The sequence below is a fragment of the Bos grunniens genome, chromosome 20, assembly GCF_055505025.1.
Source record: "Bos grunniens cultivar Pamir isolate PY7600 chromosome 20, Bosgru_T2T1.0, whole genome shotgun sequence".
Classification (NCBI taxonomy): Eukaryota; Metazoa; Chordata; class Mammalia; order Artiodactyla; family Bovidae; genus Bos; species Bos grunniens.
This window is the reverse complement of record NC_141184.1, coordinates 24,155,973-24,171,850: the sequence shown is the minus strand read 5'-3', so window position 1 is coordinate 24,171,850 and position 15,878 is coordinate 24,155,973. Positions and strand designations below refer to the sequence as shown.

General features: G+C 37.8%; 1 long non-coding RNA gene across 1 annotated transcript in view; it reads right to left on the bottom strand.

Moving 5' to 3' along the window:
- Positions 1 to 15,878, bottom strand: part of LOC147350162 (uncharacterized) — a 28,740-nt gene that overhangs the window by 611 nt on the left and 12,251 nt on the right. The window lies entirely within an intron of this gene.

Sequence of the window (15,878 nt, the reverse complement as noted above, 5' to 3'; positions counted from 1 at the left end):
GAAAAAAATAGACAAAATTTATTCTTTCTGAAGAGCTATAACAAAGCAAAACACATTTAATGAATACCAAATATGACTTCTCCATGACAGGTGCATAAAACTTCTCCTAAGGACCTTACAAAGTTTTCATTTCAATATTGACAAGAATCCAGATACTCATTCTCAATTTTAAAATCACATTTGCTTTTAAATTAGAGTAGGTAATTAGCCACATAGCTCAAGAGAGGCTGAAATGCACTCTTGCCACAAATATTTCTTCAAAAATTTTAATATTTTTGTTTTATTGTGTCATTGTTTGATATAGAACATTAAAATAGTTTTGTAATAAAAGACAAGTAAACAAGGATGGATTTAAGATTAAAATGTATACCTTAAATTTGGCTAGAGTACAGAATAAATGGGGACTTCCCAGGTAGCCGTAAAGAACCCACCTGCCAATGCAGGAGATGTAAGAGACATGGGTTTGATCCCTGAGTTGGGAAGATCCTTTGGAAGAGGGAATGGCAACCCACTCCAGGATTCTTGCCTGCAGAATCCCAGGGACAGAGGAACCTGGAGGGCTACAGTCTTTAAGGTCGCAAAGAGTTCGATATGACAGAACCTATTTAGCACATACTCACCCATAGACTAAATGATCCTTTTCCTCTAATTGTTAGTTAAATGATAAAAAAAAAAATCTAAAATTAGAACTTTGATGAATTATGTTGAAAATAGAAAGGTAATGTTGAATAACACTCTTTTTACATCTTAAACCCAGGTAGGTTGAATAGGTCCTGAAATAGGAAGCTTCCTTGAATGTCAAAGAAATAAGATTAATGGACAATGAGACATGAACACAAAGAAGGAAACATAAAAAATACCTTATCAATTTGACAAATTTGCTGAGAGTTTTCCATAAGCTTATACTGGACAAAGGACAGACAATGTGTTTTTTTTTAATATGTAAATACTGACCTACTGGTACGGATCCAAAAGACTTTGCTGCAATGAGTTTTGAAGTTAAGCACAAAAGCTCAGTGATTTATTCAAACTATCAGCATTGGGTTTAGGAAAGAATAGCTGCAGCAGCACATCAGTGAATGTGTCTTCCTTTTATCTACCTTACTGACTTGCCCAAATTTGCTTTGTCACTCATCATTTTATTTTTGTCACAAAGATAATTTATTCTTTCTACCTACGTTATATCAGATATCATTTAGCTAAATTTTTTTAGGCTACAACTTTTGCCAATATATTTATATATATATGATTATGCATACAATGGTTTTCTAATCTGTCAAATTTCTTTAATCATGTGTGTGTATTCGTCACTTAATCATGTGGAACTCTCTGTAATCCCATGGACAGTAGCCCACCAGGCTCCTCTGTCCATGGGATTCTCCAGGCAAGAACACCAGAGTGGGTAATCATTCCCATCTCCAAAGGATCTTCCTGACCCAGGGACCATGCACAGGTTTCCTGCATTGAAGGCAGCCTCTTTACCATTGAGCCACAAGGGAAACCTCTTCTTTAACCACATAGTTCATGAAAAATCTGTTAACCAAATATTAAATAAATGTCTACCAAACTATACTCCAAATTTTTCCATATTTTAACATTATTTTAGACTTAATTGAATCAGTCATTTCATTTTCAAATTAAATATTAATTTTTTCTATATTTCATATCATCACAGATTTATATTAATGAGAGTATCCTAAAAGTTACCTGGACTTACTTTTTCACTTAGAAAATGTGGTAACTGTGTCCTAGAATATTGGAGACTTATTCAGAGAAATAATTAGTTAAAGGCAGAATTAAACTTGGAGCCAAGATCATAGAAATTATTTTCCAAAACTATGCACCTTCTGAGGCAATCTTGGCCTAATGTCTTACTTGTCAGACTTTCAGTGTATTGAATGGTAACAGATTAGTTGTTGAGTGTCATTGTGTGTAAGTACTCACACTCAGGAACAGATACCGAATGTGGGTTTTCTCACTGGAATTGATCTTTAGTTATTTTGATAGAGAGTCACCCAGATTTCTGGGCTTCAATAAAAGCCTCGACTTCCTCTAGATTTCAAGTAGGTGCCCTATGCAATGGAGAAGGCAATGGAACCCCACTCCAGTACTCTTGCCTGGAAAATCCCACGGACAGAGGAGCCTGGTAGGCTGCAGTCCATGGGGTCACTAGAGTCGGACACTACTGAGCGACTTCACTTTCACTTTTCACTTTCATGCCTTGGAGAAGGAAATGGCAACCCACTCCAGTGTTCTTGCCTGGAGAATCCCAGGGATGGGGGAGCCTGGTGGGCTGCCGCCTATGGGGTCGCACAGAGTCGGACACGACTGGGACAACTTGGCAGCAGCAGCGGCAGCCCTATACAAAGTACTACTAAAGATAAAATAACTCATTGTAAGCAAGATAGACTTCAGTATTACAGAGAACTAGGTTCGAATTTGTTTCCACTTATCAGTGAATACTGGAATTTCTAGAATTTTCTTAATACCATTCAGATTCAGTTTCCTCAAGACTTTTTCTTCTGTATATTTGTTTTAGGTGAAGGTAACTTATCTATTGCCTAATACTCATTAACTACAATGTCTCCAAAAAAAATCTCAAGTAACATTTCAGGGTTTTGTTTCATTTAATTATATACTCTCAAATTACTACCTTTGTGATGTCCAGGTAGCTTTCAGCTTTTTCTCCAAACAGTTTCTGACTCTCATAATAAGTCTTTGATGCTGACTAGAATAAGTTTTCTTTTTTCTTAATCTCTCTTTGCAACCCCTGGCCTGCAGCACGCCAGGCTTCCCTGTCCATCACCAACTCCAGGAGTTTACTCAAACTCATCTCCATTGAGTCGGTGATGCCATCCAACCATCTCATCCTCTATTGTCCCCTTTTCCTCCTGCCTTCAATCTTTCCCAGCATCAGGGTCTTTAGGCAAAGACAATAAAAAATAAAGAGACTGAATTATCAACTTGATTATAATGAACTTGAAAAAAAAAAGTATAAAGGAGATAATGTAAGACATCATCTTTTTTTTTCTTACTTGTTTAGCTGGGTGTATCTTAAGTGTCATCCACCAGGATATAAATTACACATTAAAGATGGATTTGGAGTAGGAAGATGTAAAATGCAAGGTGCCTGCAGCCTATATGAAAATGTCCAATACACCCAGACATGAAGTTCTTGTGATTACACAATTTTGCTGGCTGGGAGTATAAACTTTGGAATTATCATTGCACTGGTAGTCACTGAAGGAAAAGAATTCCTATAGATACGGCTGTACTGAATTGTCCTCTATCTTGAATGGAAGTTGCATTAGAATTAATTTAGTTTGTATACAGTAATGTTGGAGTCAACACTGCTGGGAGAAATACCAATAATCTCAGATATCCTAATGACACCACCCTTATGGCAGAAAGAAAAGAGGAACTAAAGAGCCTCTTGTTGAAAGTGAAAGAAAACAGTGAAAAAACTGGCTTAAAACTCAACATTCAAAGAAACGCAGATCATGGCATCCAGTCCGATCACTTCATGGCAAATAGATGGGGAAACAATGGAAACAGTGAGAGATTTTATTTTCCTGGGCTCCAAAATCACTGCAGATGTGACTGCAGCCATGAAATTAAAAGACACTTGCTTCTTGGAAGAGAAATTATGACCAACCTAAATAGCATATTAAAAAGCAGAGGCATTACTTCACTGACAAAGCTATGGTTTTTCCAGTAGTCATGTATGGATGTGAGAGTTGGACCATAAAGAAAGCTGAGCACTGAAGAACTGATGCCTTTAAATTGTTATGTTGGAGAAGACTCTTGAGAGTCCCTTGGACTGCAAGGAGATAAACCAGTCAATCCTAAAGGAAATCAGTCCTCATTATTCATTGGAAGGACTGATGCTGAAGTTGAAGCTCCAATACTTTGGCCACCTGATGCAAAAAGCTAACTCATTGGAAAAGATTCTGATGTTGGGAAAGATTGAAGGCAGGAAGAGAATGAGACCAGAGGGGATGAGATGGTTGGATGGCATCACCCACTTAACAGACATGAGCTTGAGAAAGCTCTGGGTGATGGACAAGGAACCCTGGCGTGCTGCAGTCCATGGGTTCGCAAAGCATTGAAAACAACTGAGTGACTGAATTGAACTGATCCACTAATGCATGCAAGATACCTGGAAATCTGTAATGTTACTTAAAAGTCAACTTATTATGCATATGACAGATATATCTGTGAAAATGCACTTCACAGTTAACAGTAAAATTAAGAAAACAACTGTAACATTTAAAAAAATACCTTAATTGAGGAGGCAGTTCAAGATACTGGCATAAGAATGTTCTAAACTCACATTTTCCCATGGACACAGCAAATGTACAAGTGTATATGGAAGAAACTCTTCTGAAAAAAACTGAAGAACTAGTGGAATACTTGCTTCACAACAAAGGATAAAAGGGCCACATCAAGCCAGGTTGGAAAGAGAGAGAGACACTCTTCAAAACCCCGCCTCCAGCATGGTGGCCCACAGTCTGGAGGTATCTAAATAATAAATAGATAAGTAAATAAATAACACTTCTCTATGAGGAGATGCTAATCATACATTCAATATAGGGATAACATCTAAATTACATAAAGATATATAAAAACTCACACAACACATTATAAAACATGGGAAGGGAACCTGAATAGTTGTATTTTTTTTTTCCTGAACAAGACATACATGGCCAACAGGCACATGTTCAACATCTCTAATCATCAGGGAAATATCTTTCAAAAGCATAATGAGATGTTACCTCACACATGTCAGAATGCCTATCATCAAAAAGATAAGAAACAATAAGAGTTGGCAAGAAGGTCTAAAATGAGAACCCTCATGAACTGTTGATAGGAATGCAAATTGATACAGTCATTATAGAAAACATTATGGATGCTCCTCTAAATATTAAAAATGAAGTTATCATATAATTCAGCAATTCCAATTATAGGTATTTATCTAAAGAAAATTAATGTACGAATTTCAATGTTTGATGCACCTTGATGTTCATAGCAGCATTATTTATAACAGCCAAGACATAGAAGCAGCCTAAGCCTGCTGCTTTATTTATTTATAACAGATAAATAAGAGGTGGCACCCCCCCCCACACACACACACATATATACATACATAATGAAATATAACTCACCAGTTATAAGAATGAAATCTTTACTAATATTTATGGACGTTAAGTAGGAACTCAAGAAACACCTAGAGTAACAGGCATATTTGGCCTTAGAATACGGAAAGAAGCAGGGCAAAGACTAATAGAGTTTTGCCAAGAAAATGCAAAGGTCATAACAAACACCCTCTTCCAACAACACAAGAGAAGACTCTATACATGGACATCACCAGATGGTCAACACCGAAATCAGATTGATTATATTCTTTGCAGACAAAGATGGAGAAGCTCTATACAGTCAGCAAAAACAAGACCAGGAGCTGACTGTGGCTCAGACCATGAACTCCTTATTGCCAAATTCAGACTTAAATTGAAGAAAGTAGGAAAAACCACTAGACCATTCAGGTATAACCTAAATCAAATCCCTTATGATTATACAGTGGAAGTGAGAAATAGATGTAAGGGCCTAGATCTGATAGATAGAGTGCCTGATGAACTATGGAATGAGGTTCATGACATTGTACAGGAGACAGGGATCAAGATCATTCCCATGGAAAAGAAATGCAAAAAACAAAATGGCTGTCTGGGGAGGCCTTACAAATAGCTGTGAAAAGAAGAGGAGCGAAAACCAAAGGGGAAAAGGAAAGATATAAGCATCTGAATGCAGAGTTCCAAAGAATAGCAAGAAGAGATAAGAAAGCCTTCTTTAGCCATCAATGCAAAGAAATAGAGGAAAACAACAGAATGGGAAAGACTAGAGATCTCTTCAAGAAAATCAGAGATACCAAGGGAACATTTCATGCAATGATGGGCTCAATAAAGGACAAAAATGGTATGGACCTAACAGAAGCAGAAGATATTAAGAAGAGATGGCAAGAATACACAGAACTGTACAAAAAAGATCTTCATGACCAAGATAATCATGATGGTATGATCACTGACCTAGAGCCAGACATCCTGGAATGTGAAGTCAAGTAGGCCTTAGAAAGCATCACTACGAACAAAGCTAGTGGAGGTGATGGAATTCCAGTTGAGCTATTCCAAATCCTGAAAGATGATGCTGTGAAAGTGTTGCACTCAATATGCCAGCAAATTTGGAAAACTCAGCAGTGGCCACAGGACTGGAAAAGGTCAGTTTTCATTCCAATCCCAAAGAAAGGCAATGCCAAAGAATGCTCAAAGTACCGCACAATTGCAATCATCTCACATGCTAGTAAAGTAATGCTCAAAATTCTCCAAGCCAGGCTTCAGCAATATGTGAACCGTGAACTTCCTGATGTTCAAGCTGGTTTTAGAAAAGGCAGAGGAACCAGAGATCAAATTGCCAACATCCACTGGATCATGGAAAAAGCAAGAGTTCCGGAAAAACATCTATTTCTGCTTTACTGACTATGCCAAAGCCTTTGACTGTGTGGATCACAATCAACTGTGGAAAATTCTAAAAGAAATGGGAATACCAGACCACCTGATCTGCCTCTTAAGAAATTTGTATGCAGTTCAGGAAGCAACAGTTAGAACTGGACATGGAACAACAGACTGGTTCCAAATAGGAAGAGGAGTACGTCAAGGCTGTATATTGTCACCCTGTTTATTTAACTTATATGTAGAGTACATCATGAAAAACGCTGGGCTGGAAGAAGCACAAGCTGGAATCAAGATTGCCAGGAGAAATATCAATAACCTCAGATATGCAGATGACACCACCCTTATGGCAGAAAGTGAAGAGAAACTCAAAGCCTCTTGATGAAAGTGAAAGTGGAGAGTGAAAAATTTGGTTTAAAGCTCAACATTCAGAAAACGAAGATCATGGCATCCGGTCCCATCACTTCATGGGAAATCGATGGGGAAACAGTGGCAACAGTGTCAGACTTTATTTTTCTGGGCTCCCAAATCACTACAGATGGTGACTGCAGCCATGAAATTAAAAGACCCTTACTCCTTGGAAGGAAAGTTATTACCAACCTAGATAGCATAGTCAAAAGTAGAGACATTACTTTGCCAACAAAGGTTCATCTAGTCAAGGCTATGGTTTTTCCTGTGGTCATGTATGGATGTGAGAGTTGGACTGTGAAGAAGGCTGAGAGCCGAAGAATTGATGCTTTTGAAGTGTGGTGTTGGAGAAGACTCTTGAGAGTCCCTAGGACTGCAAGGAGATCCAACCAGTCCATTCTGAAGGAGATCAGCCCTGGGTGTTCTTTTTTTTTTTTTTAGATTTGTTTATTTTATTTTATTTATTTATTTTTTAATTTAAGTTTATTTATTTTAATTGGAGGCTAATTACTTTACAATATTGTATGGGTTTTGCCATACATTACCATGAATCTGAGATGGGTGTACACATGTTCCCAATCCTGAACACCCCTCCCACTTCTCTCCCTTTGGAAGCAATGATGCTAAAGCTGAAACTCCAGTACTTTGACCACCTCATGCAAAGAGTTGACTCATTGGAAAAGATCCTGATGCTAGGAGGGATTGGGGGCAGGAGGAAAAGGGGACAACAGAGAATGAGATGGCTGTCTGGCATCACCGACTCGATGGACATGAGTTTGAATGAACTCCGGGAGACGGTGATAGACAGGGAGGCCTGGAGTGCTGTGATTCATGGAGTCTCAATGAGTTGGACACGACTGAGCACCTGAACTGAACTGAACTGGTGGTTCAGATGGTACTAAATCTGCTGACAATGCCGGAGACCAGTGTTGGATCCCTGGGTTGGGAATATACCTACAGAAGGGAATGGCTACCCACTCCAGTATTCTTGCCTGGAGAATTCCATGGACAGAGAAATCTGGACGGTTACAGTCCATGGGGTCTCAAAGAACTGGACATGACTGAATGATTAATATTGCATTTACAGGGCTTCCTAGGTGGTAGTGGTAAAGAATCCCCTTGCCAATACAGGAGATGAAGGTTCAATCCCTGGATTGTGGAGATCGCCTGGAGGGGGCATGGCCACCCCGCTCCAAGGCCACCACTCCAGTACTTTGATTGGAGAATCCCATGGACGAAGGAGCCTGGTGGGCTACAGTGGGATTGCAAAGAGTTGGACACTACTGAAACAACAGTATGAACGCAGGCACTGTTATTTAGGCAATATCTTAGGTCAGGAAACAACAATATGAATCATACATTTACATGCCAAATGGCACAATCTTAAACTATTGAGATTGCAAGTTGAAGTAAGCATGTGATATCTGTAATTAAACCTATAGACTTCAAAGGAGCACATGTGTCTATATGTCAAAATTACATTAAGAATCAAACAGAACTTTCCAACAAGTTTGCTTTACTTAAGACCTATAGAACTCAGACCTCTAAAATGAAGAAATAGAAAATGAAAATAACGCAATTTCTACCATGCCAGCAGAGACAGATAGACAGAGAGAAAGAGAGAAAGGAAGAGGAACAGGGAGGAAAATGGAGAGAGGGTATATAAAATTACATGCATTGAACAGATAATTTTTGGACAGAAATATTGACCTGCTTCAGAAATTTCTAACAGAACATAAAATTACAGTCTATCATCAGGCAAAATTGCTCATAATTTGATATAATCTGCTCTTTTTCCTGGCACATCAGTGGAAGAGATAAGAGTTCAATTAATAATAAAAATGCAAAGAAATCCAATATTCTCCTTCACATACAAACACCATAAAACGTACATAAAGAATCTGCAAAATCATTTTGCAGCCTTAGGGATTTTTTTTTTGAAATATTAATCAATCGCCCCCCCACACACTTACCCCACTTATATACTTAGTATATATGCTGGCTTCTGCCAGTTATTTTACTCCCTCAAAAAAATTAAAGTCATTTGTTAGACTAAATATGGATGATTCAGCCAATATTATCTTCAGGAGAGAGATAACTAACTAGATTTCAGTGCTGAATATGTAAGAGGAGAAATAGGAAATAGAAACACATCAATTGACCATCAGAGCAATAAAATTCAGGATATTTCAGTTAAGTTTTATTTTAGCGTTCACTAGGAAATAGCAAACCATTCCAATATGCTTGTCTGGAGAATCCCATGGACACAGGAGCCTGGTGGGCTACAGTCCATAAGGTCACAAACAGTCAGACTTGACTAAGGTGACTTAGCATGCATACAGCTTTATTTAATTTTATTTTTTAACAATGCACCATCTACGATGCCAAGAGAAGAAAATTTTCTTATATATCCACATTATAATAGAGTTTATTTCTATTCCTTGATGAAATGTTCTCAAAAGTTTACTACTAAATGAATTCTTTTCCCAGTCACTTCTTCACAGGTGTAAAATTTTTCAAGGAAAGTAATCAAGTGACATCTAGTTTATCACAGTCCTGTCAGTGTCCTTTGCCAGTAGACTCTGTTATGAAACTCTGTGAACTAAAAAACTGCTCTTTTATGATGACAATGAATTCAAAAAGAATCTCAAAGAATAGTGTTGCTTAATAGTGTTTATATTATTATCCATTAAAATTTCTTTAAAGACAAAAAACAATTAAATGTAAAAGAACACTTTATGCATTTGTTACTGCATGATATGCCAGTCGGTAATTAAACAAGCATGGGTGTAAGTGATGAGCATGGGAGCACAGGGGAATAATGGGGCGGGGGGCTTACATCTTATCAGTTCCAACGTGTGAGTAAATATTATTCCATTTTATCTGGTCACATCCTTGTAATATCAGAAGCAGAAGACTTGATGATAAGCAAAAGCTCTGCTCCGACCCTCACAAGCTGGGTACATTCCTTGGAAATGCCCCCATTTTTCACGAATCCTCATGAAAAATAAATAGCAGAATGGGGTAGAGTTATGACTACAAAACATGCAGCAACTTTCTACATTTCACAGACCTTACCAATATTTTAATGAAATAACCTCTATGATCTGCTGACCAAGGCTAATACAAAGGTTTTTAATCTACCTCACAATTATCGGGACTGTGAGTAGATACCTATGACCCTGACCCTGAGAAATAAAATGTTGAGCCATCCTGAAAGACACTGGCAAGGGACAAAACTCGTGTCTAAACGATCAGCTCATGATCACCTGAAATTTGACAAAACTGATTCAAATTTACTCTGGAGCTAAGTACTGTAAAAGCCTTGGCTCTCTAGCAAAGATGTGATATTTAAACAGCATAGTGATTCTAGTTAATACTGTAGTGCATGTCTGAAGGTTGCTAATAGAATAGACCTTCAAATCTCTCAGCAGACAAATACTATGTGTTGCAATGCATGTTAACAAGACTTAATTGTTGTGGTCATTTCACAGTATATGCAAAAATCTAATTAAGTTGTATACCTGAAACTAATATAATATTGTGCTATTAATATCCCAATCTCTTTTTTTTTAATATGTGAAGTTTGAGAAAGTTAAGAAAAAAAGGAAATGAAGGGGTAGTCTCCAAATCATTAAGTAGAATATAACTTACACCCAAGCGGCTGTTGTCCATCACGTGCCCATGTTAAGAATTATAATTACCTGGAAGGAGGAAAATGTCCTGAATGGCCCACAAGACTTGTGGTCAATATTAATAAATGTTTTTGTTTGTTTTTCATTAAAAAAAAGACAACATTTAGTTCCCAGTGATTGGATTCTGCTCTAGAGAATATATATTTTCAGTTCAGTTCAGTTGTTCAGTTGTGTCCGAATTTGCAACCCTATAGACTGCAGCACATTAGGTTTCCCTGTCCATCACCAGCTCCCGGACCTTGCTCAAACTCATGTCCATGGAGTGGGTGATGACATTCAACCATCCCATCCTCTGTCATTCCCTTCTGTTCTTGCCTCCAACTTTTCCAAGCATCAGGGTCTTTTCTAATGAGTCAGTTCTTTGCATCAGGTGGCCAAGGTATGGGAGCTTCAGCATCAGGCCTTCTAATGAATATTCAGGACTGATTTCCTTTAGGACTGACTGGTTGGATTTCCTTGCAGTCCAAGAGACTCTCTAGAGTCTTCTCCAACATCACAGTTCAAAAACATCAGTTCTTAAGCACTCAGATTTCCTTATAGTCTGACACTTACATCCATACACAACTACTGGAAAAACCATAGCTTTGACTAGACAGACTTTTGTCGGCAAAATAATGTCTCTGCTTTTAAATATGCTGTTTAGGTTGGTCATAGATTTTCTTCCAAGGATTAAGAATTCTTTATTTCATGGCTGCAGTTACCTTCTACAGTGATTTTGGAGCCCAGGAAAATAAAGTCTTCCACTGTTTCCACTGTTTCCCCATCTATTTCCCATGAAGTGATGGGACTGGATGCCATGATCTTCATTTTTAAAATGCTGAGCTTTAAACCACCTTTTTCATTTGATTCACAGCATTATAAAACTTGGTATAAAGGTTAGGTAGACAAATAGAAAATCAATTATAGGTAGCAACTCTACATTTCCAGCTAGTAAATCAAACTTATTAATAAAATACCCAGAGAATAATATTAAATTAAAAAGATATACATGTGGTGTTTCCTTGGTGGCTCAGTGGTAAAGAATCTGCCTGCCAATGCAGGAGACACTGGTTCAATCCCTGGTCCAGGGTGATTCCACATGCAGCGGAATAACTGAGCCTGTGTGACACAATTATTGAGCTCCTGCTCTAGTTTCCCAGGAGCCACAATTACTGAAGCCCATGCACCCTAGAGCCTGTGTTCTGTAACATGAGAAGCCACCACAATAAGAAGCCCACCCACCACAACAAGAGAGTAGCCCGTAAGGCTGCTCTGTCCATGGGATTTCCCAGGCAAGAATACTAGGGTGGGTTGCTACTTCCTTCTCCACGGGATCTTCCCCACAGTGGGATCCAATCCAAGTCTCCTGCATTGAAGGCAGATTCTTTACTGCTGAGCCATCAGGGAACCTCCCTAGAAAGGAAAGATGTATTTAAGGTTTCTGCACTCTGAAATTTATATTTGGTAACAGATCTTGGAAATTTAGATATTCTTTGTTTACTTATGGTGGTAAAATCATTCAGAAGAATTTGAACCATAGGTCTACTGCAGATTTGAGATCTGACGCCTGCACTACCAGGGATCACAATTAGTGAAAATAATCCAGCCTGTTTAAGAACATCAGAAATAATTTTAAGTTTCTCATCAATACTTAAAGGCAATATCAAGCAAGGAAAAAATGCAGGGAAAAAATCTAATTTTTACCTTTCTCAGTGTGTAATGATAATTGAGTTCAAAATTGTCACATGCAATTTTTAATTTGAATTCCCATATAGAAATGTTTCCACAATGAGTCCCAATGTGACAAATAATTCTCTTGATCTTTTATTATCATACAACAATCGAGTTCAGTTAAAGCACTATGGGACTTCAAGGGGAAATAAAGGTTGTTCTGTGCCATAATCACTGCTTTTAACATTCTATGTAGATCAATAAAGCGACCATATCAGTTCAGTTCAGTTAAGTCACTCAGTCATGTCCGACTCTTTGCAACCCCATGAATCGCAGCACACCAGCCTTCCCTGTCCATCACCAACTCCCGGAGTTCACTCAGACTCACGTCCGTCGAGTCAGTGATGCCATCCAGCCAACTCATCCTCTGTCATCCCCTTCTCCACCTGCCCCCAATCCCTCCCAGCACCAGGGTCTTTTCCAATGAGTCAACTCTTCGCATGAGGTGGCCAAAGTACTGGAGTTTCAGCTTTAGCATCATTCCTTCCAAAGAAATCCCAGGGCTGATCTCCTTCAGAATGGACTGGCTGCATCTCCTTGCAGTCCAAGGGACTCTCAAGAGTCTTCTCCAACACCACACTTCAAAAGCATCAATTCTTTGGTGCTCAGCCTTCTTCACAGTCCAAGTCTCACATCCATACATGATCACAGGAAAAACCATAGCCTTGACTAGATGGACCTTTGTTGGCAAAGTAATGTCTCTGCTTTTCAATATGCTATCTAGATTAGTCATAACTTTCCTTCCAAGGAGTAAGCGTCTTTTAATTTCATGGCTGCAGTCACCATCTGCAGTGATTTTGGAGCTCAGAAAAATAAAGTCTGAAATTGTTTCCACTATTTCCCCATCTATTTCCCATGAAGTGATGGGACCAGATGCCATGATCTTCATTTTCTGAATGTTGAGTTTTAAGCCAACTTTTTCACTCTCCACTTTCACTTTCATCAAGAGGCTTTTGAGTTTCTCTTCACTTTCTGCCATAAGGGTGGTGTCATCTGCATATAGGACATATCAACTCACTGGCATATAGGTCAGGTAATTGTAATATTACAAACCCATATTAGCCATTATTATAACTTGAAAAAGCCATAACCCCAGACATAAGCAGGCTCTACACAATGCTGAATTTAGCAATGCATCATTTTCATTACCAATGCACCTGGTGTACAAGCCCAAGTTTTATTGGTATCATAGTGATAGCAATCCCCCTTCTTTGTCTTAAATCAAACTCATATTAACACTCTGTCTCTGTGCTATAATTTATATGGAAGGAATCCAAACTGGACCATTGATTAAATTCTACTAGTTGCCAACCTGATGTCTTAAATCAATGATATACTATTAATCAGGTTAACTGGGTATTGAAATTAATACTCTAGATTTCTTTTTGTCATGTATATGGAGGAAGTATGAGTTATAAACACATATAAATCCATAACATGCAAGCAGTGACAAATTCATTAGGATCCAGTATATGAGAAAGTGAAAAGTGAAAGTGAAGGTTCTCAGTCGTGTCTGACTCTTTGCGACTACATGGACTATAGCCTACCAGGCTCCTCCTTCCATGGGATTTTCCAGGCAAAAGTACTGGAGTGGGTTGCCATTTCCTTCTCCAGGGGATCTTCCCAACCCAGGGATTGAACCTGGGTCTCCCACAATTGCAGGCAGATGCTCTACTGTCCGAGCCACCAGGGAAGCCTATATATGAGAACTATGTTTAAAGATCTGACAATACACCTAGCCCCAACTGCCTCTTTGCATAAGGTAAACAGATCCTGTATCCAAAGATTCTTATTTATATGATTATACTGGTACACAAGCAGTGCAAATTAATATGGTGGAACAGAGAGCACAAATAATTCCAGCATAAGGTCAATTTGAAGTTGGGAATATATTTCTCAGAGTGTTCAAGTACATGGGCATACCAATGTGTCAAGTCTCTGGAAGAACCATAAGAGAGTTAAAAACAATATTTTCTAAAATTAGAGGTGGAAATAATGGTGATGTTGATCAATTTTATGTATCTGTTACTTAGATACATAAACATAAGATTCCATAAACTAGCAGCAACTAGGACAGCCCTTTATGAAATGGATGATATATAACACTAAAATTAACCATAATAAGACAAGCTGAATAGCACACAATGGTAAACTGGGAAATATATGTCTCATACAGGGCTTCACTTGGGGCCACTTTTGTTAAAATTTTTTGTCAGTTGATTGCATAGAGTAAGAATATGAACTAGGCTGGTCTCTTCCAGCATTTTTGAAGGGAGATTGCTAGTAACTATTAAATTTCAGTGTTATCTAATTTTTGTCCATAATAAACAAATGGGACCTAATTAAGAGCTTTTAAACAGTAAACAAAACCAACAGCAAAACAAAAAAACCTGCTAAGTGTGGCAAAACATTTGACAATTTATATGACATTTATATTACTGATAAAGGGTTAACATCAAAAATGTACAAACAATTCACACAACTCAGCACAGCTTAAAAAAAAAAAAAAAAGTAAAAATGAGTGGACGACCTGAACATATATTCTTCCAAAGAGGAAATGCCGATGACCAACATTCACATGAAAAGATGCTCAGCACTACTAATAATCAGGGAACTGACAATGAAAAGAACATGAGATGTCACTTCACATCCGTCAGAACAGCTATTATTGAAAAGAACACAAGTAATAAATGTTGGTGAGGATGTATAGAAAAGGGAACTCTCGCATACTGTTGGTGAGAATGTAACTTGGCATAGGCACAGTGGAAAACATTGTGGAGTTTTCTCAAGAAACTAACAATAGAACTACCGATGACTCAGCAGTTTCACTCCTTGGTACATATCTGAAAAAGCAAACCACTAATTCGAAAAGGTACATGTATCCCAACGGTGATAGCCGCATTATTTACAATTGCCAAGACATAGAAGCAACCTAAGTGTCCATCAGCAGAAGAATGGATAAAGAAGACACACACACACACACACTAAAATACTATTCAGCCATAATAAAGGATGAAATGTAGCCATTTGTAACAACATGGATGCACTTGGGGATACTATGTTAAGTGAAGTACGTCATAAAGACAAATACTGTATGAGATCACTTACATGTGAAATCTAAAAATACAACAGACTAGTGAGTATAACAGAAAAGAAGCAGACTCACAGAAAACAGAAAAGTGGTTACCATTGTGGAGAGTGAAGTGGGGAGGGGCAATATGGAGATAGGAGATTAAGAAGCACATACTATTATATATAAGATAAATTTAAGGATATACTTTATAACACAGGGGATATAGCCAATATTTGATGACTATAAATGGAGTGTAATTTTTAAAAATTGTGAATCACTGAACTGTACATCTGTAAAATAATATTGTAGATAAACTAATACTCTATACTTCAATTTTTAGAAATGTGTTAAAAACTCTTTAATATTACCTAAAGATTGTTGAAAAGATTGGACATTATTCATTGATGGATTATTCATGATTAATTTAGATATTTCTAAAAGTGTAAAAATTAAAATAATTTGTATCTGTGATAAATATTATAATCTTCAAGA